We start from the raw sequence: 22,091 nt of genomic DNA, 5'->3' as shown, positions 1-22,091 counted from the left end.
TTTGTAGCATTAAAAACAGAAAAACCCAAGAGAGGGAAGTGGAGACAGAACGCAATGACAGTATTTGGAATTCAAAAAGCTGCGGGGTAAATCTGTGTCTGTCCTCTAGCAGTAGAGTAACTCTGCGTGTCTGAGCAACCTCACTACCTCAGAGAAACGAAAGTAAGAACAGAGATGGATGTACAAGATGAGGACCGCAGATGGCGGCCACAACATCTTTAATCCTCGTGTTGTCCAGAAGGGGACTCACGAGGGGCTTACTGAAGGCAGGGGAAAAAAAGGAAAAACAATTATGTCAGGCAGGACTGGGGGATCAAACATGTGTCTGACCCGGGTGGGGGGAGGGGGAGTTTACCAAAGTTGGACACCCGCTGGAAGTGCCGGATATCAAAAGAGCTGTCGGGGTTGTGACAAAGGGATCTATGGTCCTATCAGGTAATCGACCGTGCATCCTGGAGTCAGCAGCAGGTGGTCCTAAACTGCCAGCAATGACGATGAGGAGTCTCAAAGTGGACCCCTGGGTCATCGTATGGTGTGGAAACGCAAAGGAGCGGGACTCCGCCGGCGCTGGCAGTGCTGGCGGTGAAGCGTGGGAGCAAATTGAGCTCACGCAGGCAGTGCTTGTGGCAAAACTAACTCGTATAGGGGTGCCGCGGGGGGTGAAGGAGGGAGGGGGGTCAAGGAGGCGGCTATGGCAGCCACCAGCTGTCAAAATCTTGAGCAGTGGTGAGCTCGCGCTGCTGGTACTCGTGGTGAGGCAGCCTCGAGTGGGGGCAGAGCGTTGCTAGGCTGCTAGCGAGGGGCCGTGGTAAAGGATTCCTGTGCTGTAAAACTTACCACCAGTTGTGGTGTCCGGAGACCAGGTGGCGCACGTCCGGGGAGCAGGGGAACAGGACCTCAGGGCCGCTATCATTAAATAGGCAGGCTGAAAAGGTACAACCGCGGAGAAGCGGATGCAGCTGTGGGAATTGCGGTGGCCGGATGTCTGCCAGAAGGGAGGGTGTGATGGGAAATGAAGTCCAGGCGGTGGAGTCCAGGAGGAGGGGGTGTGAGACCACAGCTGCAGGGGGGCGGATGCTGAGGTCATAGGGCCTGGATGTACGTGCAGGGCCTCTGCAGTTTGCAAGGTGGCAGCACACGTCCCAACCGGAGGAACATCCCAATGCTAAGGTTCGTATCAGGGGCAAGATTTCAAAGCCAAGCCATAAAAATGTGTTGCACAGGAACACACTGGGGGTAGCTAGGCAAGCCCCAAGTGTTTGCAATTCCTGTTGTGGGTGCATTGGCACACGACGGGTGCGGAGGAGTGGCCGACTTGGGAAAAATATATTTAATGTATATATATATATAAATATATATATAAAATAATGTATATGTGTAAATATATGTGCAGAGGAACCCAAAGCAGCAGTGGCCTTCAAGTGTAGTGCAAAGTGCAGTTCGGGGGTGGTCTATTAGGTGGTAATATATGGCACAAGGGGGTGGGTTGTTCTCAAGAGAGCGTCAACCAGGGGATCTCATCGTTGAGCCCAACATCCGCGGTGTCCAACCTATACACCCATCTCTGCTCTAGTCTGAGGAGTTTGATTGTCAGACCAGGGGTGGCTGCATTCAAATTGGGTTTGTCAAGGATCGTCCAGCTGAGTGAGTCTGCTCCATGCTTCATATCAAAAAAGTGTTTAGTGAGTCTCGTAATTTGTTTGGCACACCTGATTGTGCTTTTGTGTTCAAGGATTCTGGTGCGTACTTTCCTGGTGGTCATCCCCACATAGTTTTTTTCACAACAAATCCCTAGCACACGTCAAAGCAGTAGGTTTCATGGGTCAAATAAAGGCAAACGAGTAAGCACAAAGTATCATAGACATATGTAGGTTTCCTCGATTATTTAATCCAGTATTTCAGTATTCTAGTAAACCGTACTCGGCTTTACACACAGATCGGTTCCGTTTACACACCCGCTTGTATCGCATTGGAGGTACGTTCACTACGACACTTGTTTTTTCCGGACTCTTTGAATTTTGGATTGAATTGTAGCAGAATTTTATCCTTTGTGGGACAGAATTACAACCACAATTAATAATCTTCTTTTACAAAAGACAGAGCCTTGAAAAAGTCGTGGGATATTGCCCATTGTGCGACGAAACACGTGTCGGCTGCTTTTGTCCTAAGGAAATTTCCTCAGCCTGAAGAAATACTGGATTAAATAATCGAGGAAACCTACATATGTCTATGATACTTTGTGCTTACTCTTTTGCCTTTATTTGACCTATGAAACCTACTGCTTTGACATGTGCTAGGGATTTATTGTGAAAAAATGTAATGTATTTGTTGACCTAGGTCACAAAGTTTTGAGGAGTCAGGTGGTTTCTCCTCACCCTGTCAGCACCGTTACCCAGATATTTATTTCTAATAATTTGAATTTGTGTTATTTTCCTGTGTGGCGCCCTGCAAACCTACATTAAACATACCACCATAGCTAGTCATCCCCACATAGCTCAAGCCGCAATGGCAGGTAATGAGGTAGACAACCCGCTCACTATTGCAGTTTGTGTGTTGTTGCAGACCCCAGGGTCTAGATGTCCCCATATCAATACTCTTGGTCACTTTTGTTTGGGTGCAAGCAGCACATGAGCCACATGGGTAGTGGCCCTGGACATTAGGTAAATTCCAGAGGTCTTAGTGTGTTTGTCGGTAGGGGTATGGTGTGAATCAGAGTATCTTTCAGATTACGACCTCTCTTGAACCCAAACAACGGTTTTTCAAGGGTCAGCTGACCCTTATTGAGGATGTTTGAATTGTGTAGTATTGACTTCTTGACTATGTTAGAGAGAGAACTGTAGGTATTTACACACACCAGTTTGGATGATGTTTGTTTGGCATTTGGCTGTTCTAGTAGAGCTTCTCAGTTGTTATTAAAAGCGCGTTTTGCCGATTTTCTGACTAAGGTGACAGGGTAGTGTCTGTCCAGTAGATTGCTCTTTAGTCTTAGAGCATGTACGTTATATTTCTCTGTATTAGAACAGTACTGAACCCAGGGACTACTCCTCCCACCCATCTAAAGCAGATCTCCCTATTCACCATGCTGCTGACTCATCCAGGCTCCTGGAGCCACCTTGCCCATCACATGACACCCTTCAGCCAACCAGCACACAGGCACACAGGAAGGTTAAACAGGAGAATAGCTACTTTCTAAAAAGTGCTATTCTCACACAGTGAATTTAAAAACCATCTTGCTAAAAAGATGTATAATTAAATTCTGAACACAGAGATACCAAACTTGGATTTTCTATCTTGCCCTTATGGGAAGATAGGCATGTAAACAGCCTTCCCCATTCTATCCTATGGGCAAGATAGCCTCTCAGCAGTGAAAAACGAAAATGGCTGTAATTCACTACCAGGGCATGTTACACACCTCAGTACATGCCCTACCTTTCAGATACACTGCACCCAGCCCAGGGGGGTACCTAGGGCCACCATAGGGATGCCTGACATGTACAGAAAGGGAAGGATAAGGCCTGGTCAGTGGGTGCACTGGCCAGGTCGACATGGCAGTCCTGGACTGCACATAGGCACTGCAAGCAGGCCTAAGACATCATTTTAGCGCTACTCCTGTGGGTGGCACAATCAGTGCTGCAGCCCACTAGTAGCATTTGAATCACCAGCCCTGGCACACGCAGTGCACTTTACTAGGGGCTAACAGGTGAAACAAATATACCAATCATGGATAACCAATCAATATAACAATTTACACAGAGAGCATATGCACTTTAGCACTGATCAGCAGTGGTAAAGTGCCCACGGTTCTATTGCCAACAACCACAGGTCAGAAAAAATAAAGGAGGAAGAAGCAAAAAGTTTGGGGATAACCCTGCAAAAAGGGCCGTTTCCAACAAGTACCGTCTGAGACTAAGTAACTGCCCATATGGCAGATTGTCGCCGAACGATTTGGGGTGGTAGCTCTTGTACTGGAGTAAGGCATTGCGGGCCATAGGCTTCTGGTAGAGTTCTGTCTCGAGAGTGCCTCCTGCTTGGTAGATCGAAAGATCCATAAATACTAACTTGTCCTTGCTATATTCACAAGTAAAGCGTAGGTGATCATTCCTATTGTTCAGCCAGTTGTGGATGTGGTTGATCGTGACATCATCTCCTCGCCAGATCACGAGGAAATCGTCTATATACCTCTTCCAGAGGATTATGTGTGTGAGGAATGGATTATCCCTCCCTAGGACAACAACTTCTTCGAACACATGCATGTAAAGGTTCGCTAGGCTAGGAGCGAAGGTGCTGCCCATGGAAGTCCCTGAAATCTGGAGGTAGAGTTGTGTTTCAAATTGAAAAAATTTCTCTATCATCGCCATTTTCGCACACCTCATGATGAAGTGGATTGGTGTGATGGTATCGGATGCATGTTCTGTTAACACTTGCTCAACCGTATCAAGGGTTTGATCTTGAGGTATGCAATTGTACAACGATTCCACCTCGAAAGAGACAAGAAAATCAGTAGTTGGGTCAAAATTCATACCATCCAGCAGGCGGAGCACATCCGTGGTATCTTTAAGGTATGTGGGCATCTTACTGACCAAGGGTTGAAGGAAGAAGTCGACGAATTGCGACAGTGGCTCCAGGACAGAACCGATTCCGGAGATGATCGGTCGGCCTGTGGGGGGGTCTCTGTGGTTTGTGGATTTGGGGTAATACATAAAAGTAGGGAGTTGTCCGTGTTTTTGTACAGAGAAAATCGGCTTCTCGTGAAGTGATCCAGCCATTTTTGCAAGCTTCCTTGGTCATGATGGAATTGGTCTTGGTGATCCTCTCTGTTGGATGTTTGTCAAGGCGCCGGTAGGCGGTACTACTGTTAAGTTGCCAGAGGCATTCTGCTCTGTATGAGTCTGTGTCAAGTATTACCGTTGCTCCGCCTTTGTTGGCAGCTTTGATGGTGATGGTTTTGTCCATGGTCAGGGTGCGAAGAGCTTGTTGTTCGCATTTCGGGATGTTGTTGTAGATCCTCGATGGCGATGATAGTCCAGAGGACAGGTCTTTCAATGCTGCCTTCTCGAAGGTGGCTACTTCAGCTGGGACTGAACCGATCGGTGGATTAAAGGTTGACCTTGGTCGTAAATTGGTGTTCGTGTTCTCTGGGCCATCGGGCAATGGATTTCTGTCTGCAAAGAAGAAATGTAGTCTGACCTTCCTGAAGAACTGGTGTACTTCTTGTTGGATTTTGAAAGGGTCACCACTGTTTGTAGGTACGAACCCTAGACCCCGATTGAGTACTGCAGTTTCATCAGGAGTTAATTCTCATTTGCTCAAGTTGACTATCAAGCTGGTTCCCTGCTGGTTGTCTGGTCTTCGCCATGCTCCTTGTGTTCCGTTGGGAGACCGGGAAGCTCCAGTGTACTTGTTGTTTAGACCGCCTCCGGCTTCTTAACCGGCAGCAGCTGCGGGCTTGACCTAAAAAAGGCTGGCTATAACCTGCTGGTGGATGTTGCTGGAAATTCATCAGTGGTCCCGCTTGGCCTTGTCCGAAGAAGGGAAAAGTGGGATAGCTCCAGGGGTTATAAGGCCACCCTTGGTTGTTCTGGGCTCCGCCCCGTGATCCACGCCAGTTCCTTTGGTTCTGATATTGTGCTCTCTGGTTGGTATTGCCTTGGCTTGTATCAGAGTCGCTGGATGTATCTTCTCCGTCAGATGACGAATAGTTTGATCCGTATCTTCTGCCTGCCCTATGGTTCTGGAGGTTGGTATGAAGCACCTGTTTAGGGGTACACCTTCTCCATCGCAAACTTTGCCAAATCCTTCCTAAATTTGGTAATCTTGCTGGTTAGGAGAGACTCTTTGTACTCTTTAGTTGTTTTATTTGTCTCGTCTAGGTTCTTTTTAAAGGTTGACGCTCTCTTGAGAACAACCCACCACCTTGTGCCATATATTACCACCTAATAGACCACCCCCAAACCGCACTTTGCACTCCACTTGAAGGCCACTGCTGCTTTGGGTTCCTCTGCACATATATTTACACTTTTACATTATTTTATATATAAAGATACATTAAATATCTTTTTCCCAACTCGGCCACTCCTCAACCCCCGCTGTGTTCCAATGCACCCACAATGGGCATTGCGTACACTTGGGGCTTGCCTTGCTACCCCCAGTGTGTTCCTGTGCAACACATTTTTATGGCTTGGCTTTGAAATCGTGCCCCTGATGCAAACCTTAGCATTGGGATGTTCTTCCAGTTGGGACGTTTGCTGCCACCTTGCAAACTGCAGAGGCCCAGCACGTATATCCAGTCCCTATGACCCCGGCATCCGCCCCCCTGCGGCTGTGGTCGCACACCTCCTGCTCCTGGCGTCCATCGCCTGGACTTCATTTCCCATCACACCCTCCATTCCAGTGGACATCCGGCCGCCGCCGTTCCCACAGCTGCATCCGCTTCTCCACGGCTGTACCTGATCAGACTGCCTAATTAATGATAGCGGCTCTGAGGTTTGGTTCCCCTGCTCCCTGGACATGCACCACCTGGTCTACGGACACCACAACTGTTGGTAAGTTTTACAGCACAGCTATCCTTTACTGCGCCGCCTCGCCGGCAGCCTAGCGATGCTCTGCCCCCACTCGCGGCTGCCTCACCACGAGTACCGCAGCGCAAGCTTACCACTGCTCACGCTTTTGTCAGCTGGTGGCTGCCATAGCCGCCTCCTTGACGCCCTCTCCCTCCTTTACCCCCCGGGGCACCCCATCCGAGTTTGTTTTGCTGCAAGCACTGCCTGCGTGAGCTCGTTCTGCTCCCACACTTCACTGCCAGCACTGCCAGCGCCGGCGTAGTCCCGCTCCTTTGCGTTTCCTCCCCATATGATGACCCAGGGGTCCACTTTGAGACTCCACATCGTCATCGTTGGCAGTTTAGGACCACCTGCTGCTGACCTCAGGATGCACGGTCTATTACCTGATAGGACCGTAGATCCCCTTGTCACAGCCCCAACAGTTCTTTTGATACCTGGCACTTCCAGCGGTGTCCAACTTCGGTAAACTCCCCCCTCCCCCCACCCGGGTCAGACACATGTTTGATCCCCCAGTCCTGCCTGACATCATTGTTTTTCCTTTTTTTACCCTGCCTTCAGTAAGCCCCTCATGAGTCCCCTTCTGGACGACACGAGGATTCAAGATGTTGTGGCCGCCATCTGCGGTCCTCATGAAGTACATCCATCACTATTCTTACTTTCGCTTCTCTGAGGTAGTGAGCTTGCTCAGACACGCAGAGTTACCCTACTGCTAGAGGACAGACACAGATTAACTCCCTGGCTTTTCGAATTCCAAATACTGTCATTGCATTCTGTCTCCACTTCCCTCTCTTGGGTTTTTCTGTTTTTAATGCTACAAATCTTCTCTGACAAGATTTGGCGTATGTACCATATGGCTATTATGCCAGGACAGATGTGGAGAACTTTATAAACCTAAATTGGTGAGTCACGCATCATAGTTTATTACACATTGGTCTAATATGTGAATGTGTCTCAGTGTACTACTAAATGGGAGGATCAACTGTATTTGGCACTCACAATACCCTGTATCAACAATTTTGTATGATAATGTTACATGTTGTTCTTTTTCTCCACCATAGGCTGCGCGTTGAACATACTGAACAGCAGAATCACTGGTTGAGTATTAAACCATTATTTTCCGCATGTGTCCTTTCATGTTTTTTGCACGTTCTGTACACTTATTTATTGCAGTAGCTGAACTATTGACCCTGAAGAAGGCCGCAACACTAGTTTAGGTCCCTTGACCGTAACATGTTGGTCATGCACTAACACAGATGCCTCTAATGACAGCACTTGCGTTACCAGCTATTTGATTTTGATTTTAATCCTGACACCGGGAAGCTGAATAAAGTTGCAGCATAGCTAACCCCGTAGCCAGTTTTAACCACTCACATTAAAGCACTGCACTTTTTTCAATACACCAGGCTCACATAGGGTTTCAGGACACCCGCCCCCTTTTAATAAAAACATGCCTGAGCTCCTCCCTCACAATGAGGGGGTTGTAGCCCGCATGGAGACTAGGTCTCTCACGTGAGGAGCAACCCCTATGATGAAACATTACACCTCTGGTGTGTGAGGGGAACCATCCTTAAAAGGGAACTCCCCTTTGTGTGTACGAGTACACCCAGTCACTTGTCTGACCTCTCGTTTGCTTTGGACCCGTGGCCTTGTTTGTGATATGATTAATGAGTGGGGAGGTGGCCCTTGCAAATCCTAAAATCTCCTCTAGCCCCCTTGTGTGATGACTGTCTCTCTGAAAGTTTCCTGCATCAGTGGCATCACAAAAGAAAACAATTCAAGCTATTGGTATGGGTATGTTTAGGCAGGAGGGACCCTATGAAAGCAACCACCCAATGGAACGTTTGTACAACATGAAGCTGGCTAAAAGGTTAGCGCTGGACCTCTTACCTTTTTCTTTTGTGGAAGGAGTGGGATTTTTAGGATTTGTGGCAGCCATTGGCCCAAAATGGAAGGTTTTCAGCCTAACCTATTTTTTCCTGAGTTGCTGTTCCAGCGCTCTATCACAATGTGCTGCAATTGGTTAGGCAAGCTTTGCAGCTGTCCACAATATCCACCTGTTGACAGGCATGTGGACCAGTTGTCAAGCAACTGATTAAATATGTGTATTACTGCACACTCGATCTCTTTTGTGGGGGTCAGGCAACAGCTATCTGCAGGTCTCATTGCAGAAGAAACTTTTAAGGGCATTTTGACAGCATGCAATGGTAGCGATGTTCGCCATGGAGAAATCCTATACAGCTGCAAACATCTTAAAAGGTGTTTGAATGGCTGGACCCAGGGGTCTCAGAATTGGATTTGTTGCCACAGACAATGGCACTAATATAGTCAAGGCCATGAAAGATAGTAGGTATTTCATGGTCCAGTGTTTGGTGTATTGCATCAACCTGATTGTGCAGGACTTTCTCAAAAAAGAAGACATAGAGTACCGTTAAAGCCCTCATACCGGAGGTGCAACACATTGGAACTCGACCTACTACATGTTGCGACGTCTGTTTGAGAAGTACAGACCGATCACTGACAATGTCCGTGAAACATGAGGGGATGCAACTGGGAAAAGCACGATCATGAAGATGGAAAAATGGGGCTCAGACAAAGGCCTGACACAAATTCTACTTCTTTTTTAGATTTTCACAAGGGAAGTTAGCAAAGAGGACAGTAGGATGAGCCAAGCAATCCCGTTGTTGCATCTACTACAGGACCAGGTAAAAAAGGTGTTGCAAAAGTTTGGCAGCAGGAACGAAGAAACGTATGAGTTGGTTGAGTGCTTAATCCTTCACTTGGCTGTTAATACAATGCTGCAAAGAGGGAACAAGTCCTCCAAAGATACACCTCTGCCATAATACTTGATCCATAGTACAAAAGATACTGGCCACTTTCACTCCTTATTCAAAAGGGATGTTTCACTATACAAGTCATAGATTGTTGAGCAAGCAAGAGACCTGGAAGAAAAATGGCTGGAAGTTAGAGTCCCGGGCAAAAGTTCTGGCATGCAGCCTTCAACCTCCAGAGAGGGCAGTGCTGTTGTCTCACAGATGCCAACACCAAAACAACAACACCAGCAGAAGATGAATAGGACCCAACCTCTGCAATGGCTTGGTTCAAGTGGCAGGGCTAAAATCGAGTGCAAAGGCAACATAGGTCGAGCAGGTGATAGCATTAATGGCAATTCAGAGAATGGTCCAAGACTATCTGGATGTCCCAAAAGATATGTACATGGAACAAAGCCCATTGTTCTATTGGTCTGGGAAGATGTGTCAATAGGCAGAGCTCAGCAGACTAGAAATAAAGTGCCTGGCTTGTCCAGGAGCCAGTGTTTCTGCTGAGCACGTGTTCAGTCCAGCTAGCCCATTTGTCACAGTTAGAAGAACCAGTCTCTCTACTTAAAACATGGAGAGGGCGACCGTGATTGAAATGAACCAACACTTCATCCTACACAATTACACTGCATATTAAACACCACAGGAGGAGGATGAGTGTGTTTATTCAGACTCAAGTGAATTCGCTGACCAACATGTGGGCAATCCACCTGAGTTTGAGGATGAACTTTAGTTCCCCGACTGAGTAGGCAACAATCGAACTTTCAATGGCCCTGGTCTTCTCCGACTGCCTTTTAGTTCTACCCTGACTCCACAGAGGCAGATGAATAATAATAATACTACGTCACACATGTCATGTATAATGCGGATATCCTGTCTGCCATAAGTAGGAAGTGGAAAAAATGATGCACTGCAGTACAGTCAAAGGAGCAGGATATATATATTTTTGGGCACGTTCGTCACAGAGTATACCATCCGCCAAACTCTAAATCAAGCACTTAGCCCCACTTTGCTCCCTAGCCTCGAACTCCATCAAAAATTATTTTCATACAAATACCTTTACTTGGCATTAAGGAAAGTTACTTTACTGCAAGGTAAGTTGGAGAGATTAGGCTAGGCAGAGGTTTTGCTGCAGTACAGTTGGGTGACACTGATCATCATGTGCTGAACTTTTGCTTAGTCAGTCACTGGAGTAGATGAAGAATGAAAGGGAAAGATTTGCACCGGCGCATATCTGTTTTGTAAGCCATCAAATATATATGCATTAGTCACTTGGCCAGAAAAATGTGGCACATGCCAAGAATGGATTTTTCAATTTTTTGGTAGGCTGGGAGAGAACTTAGGAAAGAATAATGGAGTAAAGTACTAGTAGGAGAGTGGGCACTGGGAAACACACCTTGTTTTCAGTCTGTAATACATTGAAAACTTCATCATGCCACATTAACTGAAGTAGACGCACATTGCGCAGCCAACAGTGACAGTGTAGTATTGAAGTAAACAATTCTGCAATTAAATCACCGGTGGCAAAATTCCATGGAGGGGAAGGTGATAATGATAGGTGGGCTATCTGGCTTGCTTAACAAATGCAGTATACATCATCTGACAATAAGCAAGCATTGTGACTTCGCACCACTGAACCCTGCCACCACTGGGACTCCTCCTCCTCCAACCTCCTCGGTCTCCTCCATCACATTGGAGTTGGGACTGGCTCCGGCACTGATGGTCTGTGTGGCTTGAAAATAAATTACGAATTGTACATATCAGATTTGCTTCCCAAGTAATTATTATTATACAACAGCAATACCTCACTACAGTTCAGTTTGCTGTATTTTCAATTAAAACTATCACTTTGGGAGGCTTGTTGTTTGACATGTTAGAAAAACCAGGGACAGAGCTATGGTGAGTCATTGAAGCACAATGAAGGGGTGGAATGGTCAATGAAGGAAAAATGGTCTTGGTTGGCAAATGTAATGAGTTATCATTACTTTCATGCCATGCTGCACTGTCATGGACACTGCTGGCATACTGTATAAATGTATGAACACACAACATTGGGGGGGGCTATGACCATAGCCACTCTCTTGTTTTGACTGTTTGAGCATGATTAAGAAAGCCTTCCCAGCAAACATATGTGTGAATAAGAGCTTATTTGGGGGGTGCGATCATCACAGGACCAAAAAATCTGTTCTCTACATCCCAATAAAAATGGAGCAGGGCTGCACCCCTGCAAGGCACCGGTGCCCCCAGGCTATGCAACTGGCACTGGCGCCACCGATGCTGACTGCTTCTGCCATGGGATCGGTAAAAAAAAGAAGAAGGACAATACAATAGTAAAGCAGAAAGAAATAACTGAAGGAAGTGGAACACAAGAAAACGGCTGCCTGTTCATGGAGTTTAGCGGAATCTCAGAGATTCTTTGTTATAACTCTGCGATTCCATGAAGCAAAATTCCACAAGTTCCCCCAGACCTTGTGATGATATGATGGATTCTGCTCTGTGGCTTCATGGGCTGCTACATGGATGCATGCATGGGACACATGTAAATGTCACCGCCTGTAACTGAGCATACAAGATTGTTTCATTCCCCATCTCCCCTCCTACCTAAGGAGAACATTTTGAACTGTCAACTCCATGTATCACTGAAAGCAGCGTGGCATAACTACTCACTCTGAATTGAAGCAAGCCAGTAAGGCAATCAAACCCTACATCATTTAAAGCAGTTTTTGAGGAAGTAAGTCACCCCACCTAAAAATGTTTAAAAAAAATACAGTGCCTTCCAGGGTTTTTTCACATCAATTTGCTTAAATGACCTGGATACCTGATTTCCCCTTTTGAAATATTCCTGTACTTTGATGTTGTGCTAACCAAGCTTAACCCTCCTCTGAAACACTGGGGCTTTGGCCACCACAAGAACATTTTAAGAAAAAAATGCCCAAATGATGCATTTTTCAGCACAATTCTCTTTTCTACAATGTCTATTTGTTCGACGCAGTTCAACAAACACCATTTCAGATGCCCTATCATTAAATGTGTTATCTATCTTCACGTTTACATTTCACTTGCTTTCTCTCCATTCCTCTTCTTTCATGTAGATTATCTATCTCTAATGACTATCAACTGCCGTAGAAGGAACATGGAAGAAAGATAAAAAATACACTCATTTTGTAATATCAGGCATGGTTTGTCAGATTTAATGTGGTAATTAGTTGCTTCACAACATTGTTTTCAATATATGTATTTTTTATTTTTAGATTTTCCAATGACACAATTGTCCATGAAATCTTTAAATCAGCTTTGAATTCAACATTCATTCAAAGTGCCCAATGCATTTCGGGCCAATGAGCCCTTCATCAGGAGATAGTATACTGCAAGGAAGGAAACAAGGTATCAGCAAAATGGTGGTGGTTATTCATAATACTCAAGTCCAATACGTGAATGGTGGACACCACATGTGTATTCAATTGTCACTATGCTGACATGTGAGATACTTCTGTGAACTTAAAACTCCATGATCAGAAGTAAACTTAAGACTGCGTGAAAGCAGAGATATATGTATTGAGAAATTCAAACAACGGAAATATCCGACGCACATCTTGGAAAATGCTATCCAGAAAGCAGATAAACTTACACAATCGACATTGCTAAGGCTGAAACCCGCAATCCAGAAGTGTGTTCATATCCAAGTACTGCTACTAACCTAAAATATATAATGTAACAAATAAATTGTAACTACTCTGTAACTTTTATTATTTTTACATAGACTAACTAAAGGAAAAGAAAATCAACTTCTAAACCAATAATCTGCCTGTAAATATCAATTATGGCAAAGCACCAAGACTATATAATAAAGAATGTATGCATAAGAACAAATTACTTACATTGGGTAATGCTTTTTCGGGTGAATACACTATCTGCCTGTGGATTCCTCAATTTATGAATTACCCTCGTGTGCAGCATTCCACAGAAACCTTTCTCCTCAGCTCTCCCACGTCTACGAGGAAGTCAGAATGGTACGGCTCCACCTTCGACTCCGCGTGGTGTCATCTGAGCCATAAGAAGAAATTGTTGGCATGCTGACATCACTTCCACCCATTTTTTCCATGCCTTCGTGGCGAACGGATGTTCTGACAACCTTTTCACAAGTAAACACAGTATACAAAACTGGAAATATCTCTTCTTAGAAGTTTCCTAGTGCCAAACATCACGATTCCAACAATAAATCATATACAAAACACACTGATTATTTTTCAGTATAAGCAGACAGACAAAGGGGAGGAGGGTGGGTCAGTGAGAAATCCAAAGGCAGACACTGTATGCAACAGAAAAAGTGTTACCGAAGGTAAGTAACTTGTTCTTCTGAAAGATACATCTGCCTGTGGATTCCTCACTTTATGAATTGAATCCCCAAGCAGTCCCACTCCCAGAGGAGGGTGCCTGCCTGCCTACACCAAAACATCCTGCAGCACAGAACATGCAAAAAGGCCACCCCTCCTCACCTCTGAATCAAGTAATAGTGCTTCACAAAAATGTGAAGGGAGGCCCAAGTTGCAGCCTTGCAAATGTCTACCACAAGGATTCCTTTAGCTAAAGCCAAAGAAGAAGACTTAGCTCTGGTAGAATGAGTTCGAATACCTTCAGGAGGCTCCTTCTTGGCCAAGGCGTAGCAGATCTTGATACAAAGGATGATCCACCTGGACAGCGTTCTCTTCTGGACTGCCTTGCCCTTCTTCTTGCACACATATCCAATGAAGAGTTGGGCGTCCAACCTGAAGTCCTTGGTTCTGTCCTGGTAGAAGCTGACCGCCCTCTTAGGGTCCAAGTAATGAAGTCTCTCCTCCTTCTTAGAAGGGTGAGGGGGAGGATAGAAAGTGGGTAAAAAGATGGATTGCCCTAGGTGGAAAGGAGTAACCACTTTAGGCAGGAAAGCAGCTCTTCTCCTAAGAACCATCTTATCCGCATAAGAGCTTGCAACTCACTCACCCTCCTAGCAGAAGTGATTGCAAAACAAAAACATTGTTTTAAACGCTAGAAACCTTAAGGGAAAACTATGTAATGGTTCAAAGGGTGAACCCATCAAGAATGTGAGAACCAAATGTAAATCCTGCTGAGGCATGATAAAAGGGGGGGGAGGAAACTTATTTGTGAGAACTTTTATGTATCTCTTAATTATGGGAGATTTAAACAACGAGGTTGATTGGGTAAACAGAGAAAAGCCGACAAGTAGCCCTTAACAGTAGCCACTGCACAACCCTGTTGTGCTAGGGTAAGACAGAAACTCAAAATATCAGACAAATGGGCCTGCAAAGGATCAATCAATCTCTCTCCACACCATGTAACAAACTTGGCCCACCTACCAGAATAGACAGATTTGGCAGAGAGTCTCCTGGCCGATAAAAAGAAAATACCAAAACAAGTGGGAGAGAGGGAGAGCTCAGGTTGCCCCATTCAATCTCCAGGCATGAAGGTACAGGCTCTGGAGGTGGGGGTGTAGAAACTTCCCATGCGACTGCAAGAGGAGGTCTACCCTGAGAGGGAGACAGAGCGGGGGGTGCGATGAGAGGTAAAGGAGGTCTGTCTACCACATCCTTCTCGGTCAATCCGGAGCGATCAATATGACTTGGGCCCAGTCTTAGGGAATCTTCCTCAGAACTCGAGGAATCAAGGGTATTGGAGGAAACTCATAAAGAAACTGTGAGCCCCAGTCTAACTGTAACATGTCCCTCAACGCTCCCCACGTCGGATACTGGAGACTGCAGAACGACAGGCAGTGCGCATTCTTGTGACTGGCAAACAAGTCCAATTGAGGAAACCCCACATCCTGAAAATGTGAAAGGCCACCTCTTGATGGAGACGCCACTCATGATCGGCCGAATACTGGCGACTGAGACTGTTCGCTCTCTGGCCAGATGATTTGAGATCACGCAAATCTGATGGTCCAGAGCCCAGGACCAAAGTCACAGAGCCTCTCTGCAAAGAAAATACAACCCTACTCCTCCTTGTTTGTTGATGTACCACATTGCGGTAGCGTTGTCCGTCAGGACCTGAACTGACTGCCCACGAAGGGAGGGAAGAAAGGCCTTGCGAGCCCAATGTATTGCATGCTATTCCAGAAGATAGATGTGAAACAATCTTTCCTCTGGAGACTAAAGGTCTTTAACCTCCAGATCCCCCAGATGACCCTAGAGTGGAGGCATCCTTTATCACTGTGGCCACTGGAGAAGGAGGTTGAAATGGCTTCCATTGAGACAGGTTGCCTGGAACTCTACACCATAATAGCTCTGCTGCAGTGTCTCTAGAGATCCTGACCACCTCTTCAAGGTCTCTGTTGTGCTGAAACCACTGCCTGTGGAGGCACCACTGAAGGGCCCTCATATGCCAGCATACACGGTTGACCAACAGTATGCAGGAAGCGTACAGACTGAGCAGGTACAAGACCTTCAGGACTGGAACAGCTGCTCCATTCTGAAAAAGTGGAATCATAGCTAGGATGTCTTGAATCCTCTGTAGGGGCAGGAAGGCTCAACTTACAGTAGTGTCCAGTACTGCCCCTATGAAAAAGTTGCGCTGAGAGGGCATCAGGTGAGATTTGGGTACATTTATCGAAAACCCCAAGTTAAACAACAGTTGTGTTGTTATATACAAAGTATGCAGCATCATCTCTGGTGACTTCGCTTTGAGCAGCCAGTCATCCAGATAGGGGAAAAGAGGAACCCCAACCTTCTGAGATGTGCTGCCATCACTGCCATCACCTTTGTCAAGACCCGAGGTGTGGAAGTAAGGCCTAAAGGAAGGACCACAAACTGGAAATGTTGAGACCCCACCATCAAACAAAGATACTTCAAATGCAACTTCAGGGTGGGAACATGAAAATACACATCTTGCAAATCGATCAACACCATCCAGTCTTCCTTCTGCAGCGCAAGAAGAACCTGAGCCAGGATCAAGATCTTCACATTTCTCCTGTTTGAGGTAAAAATTCAAAACCCTGAGTTCTAGCATCATCCTCAAGCGATCCTCCTTTTTGGGAATCAGGAAGTACCGGGAGTAGCATCCTTGACTTCTTTTCTGCTCTGGAACTACCTCAATTGCACTTTTTTGCAGTAATGACTTAACCTCCTGCTGGAGAAGCAGAAGGTGCACATCTGAGCACGAGCCCTGGTGGGGATTTAAAGGAGGGGGAATCTCCTGTAAGGGAAGGGCGTACCCATTCTCTACGACGATGAACACCCAGAGATCTATAGTAACAGACCTCCAATATTGTAGAAAATGAGACACACATGCTCCCACGGGACAAGCATGGTCTAGGATGGAGGAGCTACTGCTTTCCTGCCAAACCAGTTAGAGGGAAAGAAGAGGAAGAAGAGGGGAGACTTGCTGGTGTGCTGCACCTCACAGACATCCTTTGCCCGTTCCCCTGCATGATTTGTACAGAGGATTTGCCTGCTGTTGCTGCTGCTGCGGCTGCTGCCTGGCACAAAAGGACAAGTTCCTCCCCAAGCCATGAAAGCTGTGATATCAAAAGCCCCTGGGCTGAGACTGGAGTCCCAAAGACCTTGCTGTGGCGCTACTGGCTTTAAAGCGCTACAGCACTGAGTCCGCTTTGGCCCCAAAGAAGTGAGAACTAACAAGGTGGCTTGGACATCAGAGGAGAACCCTGAACCAAGTATGCCTCCTGGTAGCCACAGATGATCCCAACCGAATCAGCAGTGTCCAGACCAGACTGTATGACCTGGCGGGCCGCAGCTTGGGTATCGGTTAGTACCTCTGAAAAATGTCCTTGAACTTCCTCCAGTGGTTTTGGGAGGACCTCCCTGCCAGAGTCCATTATGGTGTGGATGTAGCGACCCAAATGGCACGTAGCATTTTGTGATTTGAGAGCCATACTGCCTGACGAGAATACCTTTTTTGCAGATTGCTCCATGCGTTTCAACTCCCTATCTGCAGGTGTAGATGAGAATGAACCTGCAGACGGCTTCAAGGAGCATGAAGCCTGGATGACCATACTTTCTGGTGATGTATAAGTGTACAGGACAGCAGGATCCCCTGGAGCTACCTTGTACCTTATTGCCACAGACCTGGACACCGCTGGAGCAGTCATAGGTTTCTGCCATACATCAAGGATGGGCTCAGTCAGAGCCTCATTAAAATGGAGTCAAGGCTCCGAGATAGAGGAAGGAGTATGGAGCACCTCAGTCAAGATGTTAGACTTTAATTCCGCTGTGAAAAGATGCAATTCCAGGAGATCCACTGCCTTCCTGATCAAAGCGTGCTAAGAGGTCACCTCCTGCTTTGGGAGACCTTTTGGAGATGAGAGCTCCCATTCAGGATAGGTATCCAAGCCACTAAACTCATGTCTCCTTCAAAATCCTGATCAGGATTGATAATCTCCCCTTCCTCAGCCTCTTTATGCTCCTCTTTATATTCTTCCTCTTTTATCATTCTCCAAGATCTCATCCTTTATATGTGTGCTGCATTCTACAGCACACATATAAAGAGGAAAACACCTCTTAGGATTGTTTTTGGGCAGTTCAAAAACTATTAGACTGCAACGGAGGCACCTTTGCATCATGGTGCAAGGGTGCATACGATGGCACTAGGCTACCAAAACGGCACCAATGCAGGTAGAACGGACAGAAATGCACCTTATTGCTTAAATACACTGCTTTCCTGCCCTTTCATTTTGGCATAGGGAAGAACCGCAAGATATCTTGCAATGCTGCCCTATGTCAAAATGTCTTAAATGAGGCGTTAAGTGTAGAATGCTCCACTAGCATCCAATTTGCTTTCAAAATCAAAATAACGATAGCACTAGCTGACGTCCCTGTCACAGAGGAAGTCAACTACTATAACTTACTAAAAGAAAGCCCTTTCTACCAATACAATAAAGACAACTTATCCCCCCTAATCGACTAATACGAAGATACAGGGGTGTTATCGCCTGTAGCGGATACTTCATCTTACCTGTGCCCTGTGCCCTGGTTGAACTCCAGCAGTACCCAAGGACGCCCACGCCAGCGTGCTCCGGTGTTTCCCTGCCGCTGCCGCATTCTACATCCACGCGGCCGCAGTGTGCAGTGGGACCACAGTACCCACCAACCCTTGCGGGACAAACCCGCCGACGTCATCTGAATCGCGCTTGCAGGCGCATAAATCAAACGGGAGCCCCGGCAGAGCGGGGGTGTTATCGCCTGTAGCGGATACTTCATCTTACCTGTGCCCTGTGCCCTGGTTGAACTCCAGCAGTACCCAAGGATGCCCACGCCAGCGTGCTCCGGTGTTTCCCTGCTGCTGCCGCATTCTACATCTACGCGGCCGCAGTGTGCAGTGGGACCACAGTACCCACCAACCCTTGCGGGACAAACCCGCCGACGTCATCTGAATCGCGCTTGCAGGCGCATAAATCAAACGGGAGCCCCCGCGACGCGAGATCGCGCGCGGGTCGGCGCCGGGCTAAGCCCGGGCAAAGGGCGGGCCGTCTGAGGCCGTCCGAGGACGACAGAGGACGGGACGGGCCCCTTCTCTTCTGACTGTGGTTGAGTGAGTTTTTCCATTGATTTCTAGTCCGCTAGGCACCATTGTTGACTGAACTACCTACAGCTGACACTAGTTCATCACGAACTACTATTATACTCTGTTATAGCTTTGTGGTAGCATGTCGAAATTAAAAAAGTCCGTAAATGCTAACACTATGGACAATTACTTGGTGCAGATTGTTAGTAAAATCAATAATGACAGGAGGGCTTCACTGGGGTTAAACTGCTCTCCAAATTTTTCTGTACCGACTCCCCTGTCTGATTTGCTGCTGGCTTCTCCTTCATTGGTTAATAGTAGCACTCCAATTGAAACAGAGGTCTTAGATAGCGATATTCTTGAGTTAAGTGGCCACCCACCTGTTAATTCTCAACCTACCCCTGATGTAGACTTGCATACGGACATTGAATTAGTTGATCCTGACTCTCCCGTTCCTCCCCCTAGAACTAGGGAAATCAGAGCCTGTAGGAAAATCCAGGTTAGAAGCAATGGATCCCGCCCAGGGAAAAAAAAGGCAACCTCCGCACCAAAAAGTATGAGAAAGGCAGAGGCACCAGAGTCACAAGTTGCTAAAAATTCTGAGAATGAATTATCTAGGAAAATAGCAAATATGATTGACACTAAAATTGAGAGTATCATTACTCCTCTGGTAGCCAGGATTGATAAATTAACGGCAGAGGTAGCCAGATTGAGTGCTTTACTAAATAGACCTGCAGAAGAAGTGACCAGAGTTATGTCCCCGGTACCAAGTCGTTTCACCTCGATTGCACTGCCTGCTAGAGGGGAGGGGAGGGTTGCGCAAAAAGAGATAGTGAATCCCCCACCTCTGCAATCTAGAACTGATGAGAATCCCCAGAAGGCATTTAAACCAGGTCCCCCCATTGACCGTTTTGTCTCGCGCCTAGCGAATGATCAATTCCAATGTACTGTTGAGGCCCTTCCTACTACATTGGTTCTTGCCAATGTTCCTATTTTGTCACCTGACAAAATAGAAACCACATCTTCTCTCATTAGTAAATCTTTGCATTGGTTGATAAAAAATATGAGGATGTCCCCCTGGGGAGCGCGACAACTAGCTGGGGAAATCATCATGGCAAGAAGAGTCTCATGGCTAGGCCATGATCCTAAAAAATACGCTGGGGACTGTGTGGTTCTCAACTTTTCTAACCCAGCTGTTCTCCCCAATGTCCTGCACAACATATTTCCCCCTCAACGGAGACATGGCGCTATTATCCCTCTAACACTAAAATTGTTTTATTGTGGGAGGAATTGGGAAGTTAACCGAGTGACAGTGAGGAAAAGGTGGACCCCAATGCCTAGTATAGGGGGTGGGAGTGACCCTGCCAGGATGTGGAACATCAGTATAGAAAATAGGTTTGGGGTCTTGTCAGATTTGAATGATTGCGATTGACTTGATGGGAAGGTTAGACTCGAGGATAATGTATTGATATCGTACGATAGTTTATCTACTTCTATAGCCTCTGCCAGTTGCCAAGACAATATTGCAATAAGTAACCCCAGTACTACCCAGCCAAATGCAATGGAATTTTATAGATTAACATCACCCAACCATTTAGGATCTGGAGATATAGCATCAAAGGCATCAGTAAACGAATCATTAGGTATCCCATGCAGTAATGTTGAACACGTGAATAGGATTGATAGTGAGTCCCAAAGTCCATCAACATTAAATGAGCTTCCTTGCCCTTTCGAACCAGAGCCACGCCTGTCCTTTTTATCCTGGAACCTTGCAGGAATTGGCAACAAGCTACATTGTACTGAATGGCACACTTTTGTCGACCAGTTCGACATAATTTTATTTCAAGAGTCGTGGTCCATGGACCCGGTTTATTGTCTGGGTTTCCTTAATTTCTACATACCTGCTACCAAAAAAACTAAAGGTCGTCCCTCAGGTGGCCTGATAACTTGGATCCGCCAATCCTTATGTTGCAAGATTAACCAACATAGTCTCCAATCTAATGACATTTTGTCATTAAATATCACTTGGCCTAACGACCAGGGAATGGTTATATCAAATATTTATGTTAGAGGGATGGTCGGAGGCACCTTATCCGACGTGACATCCGCCCTAGACCATCACCTTTCTGCATTACCATCGGAGAAGCTCATTGTAGTGTGTGGCGACTTTAATACGACGTTCGAGCCCCTTGGCCCTGAGGACCAGTTTCTCGCTGAAGAGGAGGACAGCAGGTGGGGTATTCCCCAGCTGGATCTCCCCCCAGTCAAGAGATGGACTGCCGCGGCCATTCAACTTAAAGCACTCTGTTTAGAGAGAGGGCTCAGAGCTGCCAATGGACGTACCCGGTCAGACCGCCAGGGCGCTAGTACATTTGACAATGGCAGATCCACTAGTCGCATAGATTATTTTCTGGTGGATATAAGGATTTGGCCTAGACTGAATGATATGACTATAATCGTACGAGAAGATAGTGATCATAACGCCCTGTGCTTAGAATTACAAACCCCCAATGGGCTCACAGAACCTAAAACTGATGGGGCAAAAATTAGCTTGGACATTGTCGTATCAAACAACATGAGGCATGTCAAATGGGGTAGATTCATAGAAAAGCCTGAGAAATAAGAAGATCTCAAAAAAGTGGTAATTGTTGAAGTGGCTAAATTGAACGCCCAACCGACTGGTAATAACTTTCCTTTATCTATGGATGAGGTCCATACTACCTTTTTCTTAAATCTCCAAAAGTTTTTCACGAAACCCCCTGAGGGTGAGAAAGCTAATAAGGGCAAACAACCTGTGGCGGGATGGTTCAATAAATCTTGTAGAGCAGCTCGTCAGAGTTTAAGCTTGGCCCTTAGATCAAGAAACATTGAAGATGTGAGAACTGCCAGAAAGCTATATAAACATGTACAGCTAGTGGCAAAGAAGGAATGGGACGAGGGTCACTGGCAGGATTTGAAATCTGCCTGTTTGGCCAAGGATCAAAAACAGTTTTGGGCAATAGTGAAGTGGGATAGAGGTGGGGTTGCGCCATCACCCCAAAATAACGTGGCAAAAAACCAGTGGGTTGACTTCTTTAAACCACAATATGCTTCAGTCTCGCCCGAAGGAGAGCACCCACTCCCTCCGGCTATTTATTTTCACACGCAGGTGTTCACGATCAAGGTTGTTAATTTAGCACTAGACTGTATAACCAGGGGCCGCGCT

Source organism: Triturus cristatus, chromosome 3_2 (genome assembly GCF_964204655.1).
Source record: "Triturus cristatus chromosome 3_2, aTriCri1.1, whole genome shotgun sequence".
Taxonomy (NCBI): Eukaryota; Metazoa; Chordata; class Amphibia; order Caudata; family Salamandridae; genus Triturus; species Triturus cristatus.
This window is presented reverse-complemented; position numbering follows the sequence as displayed.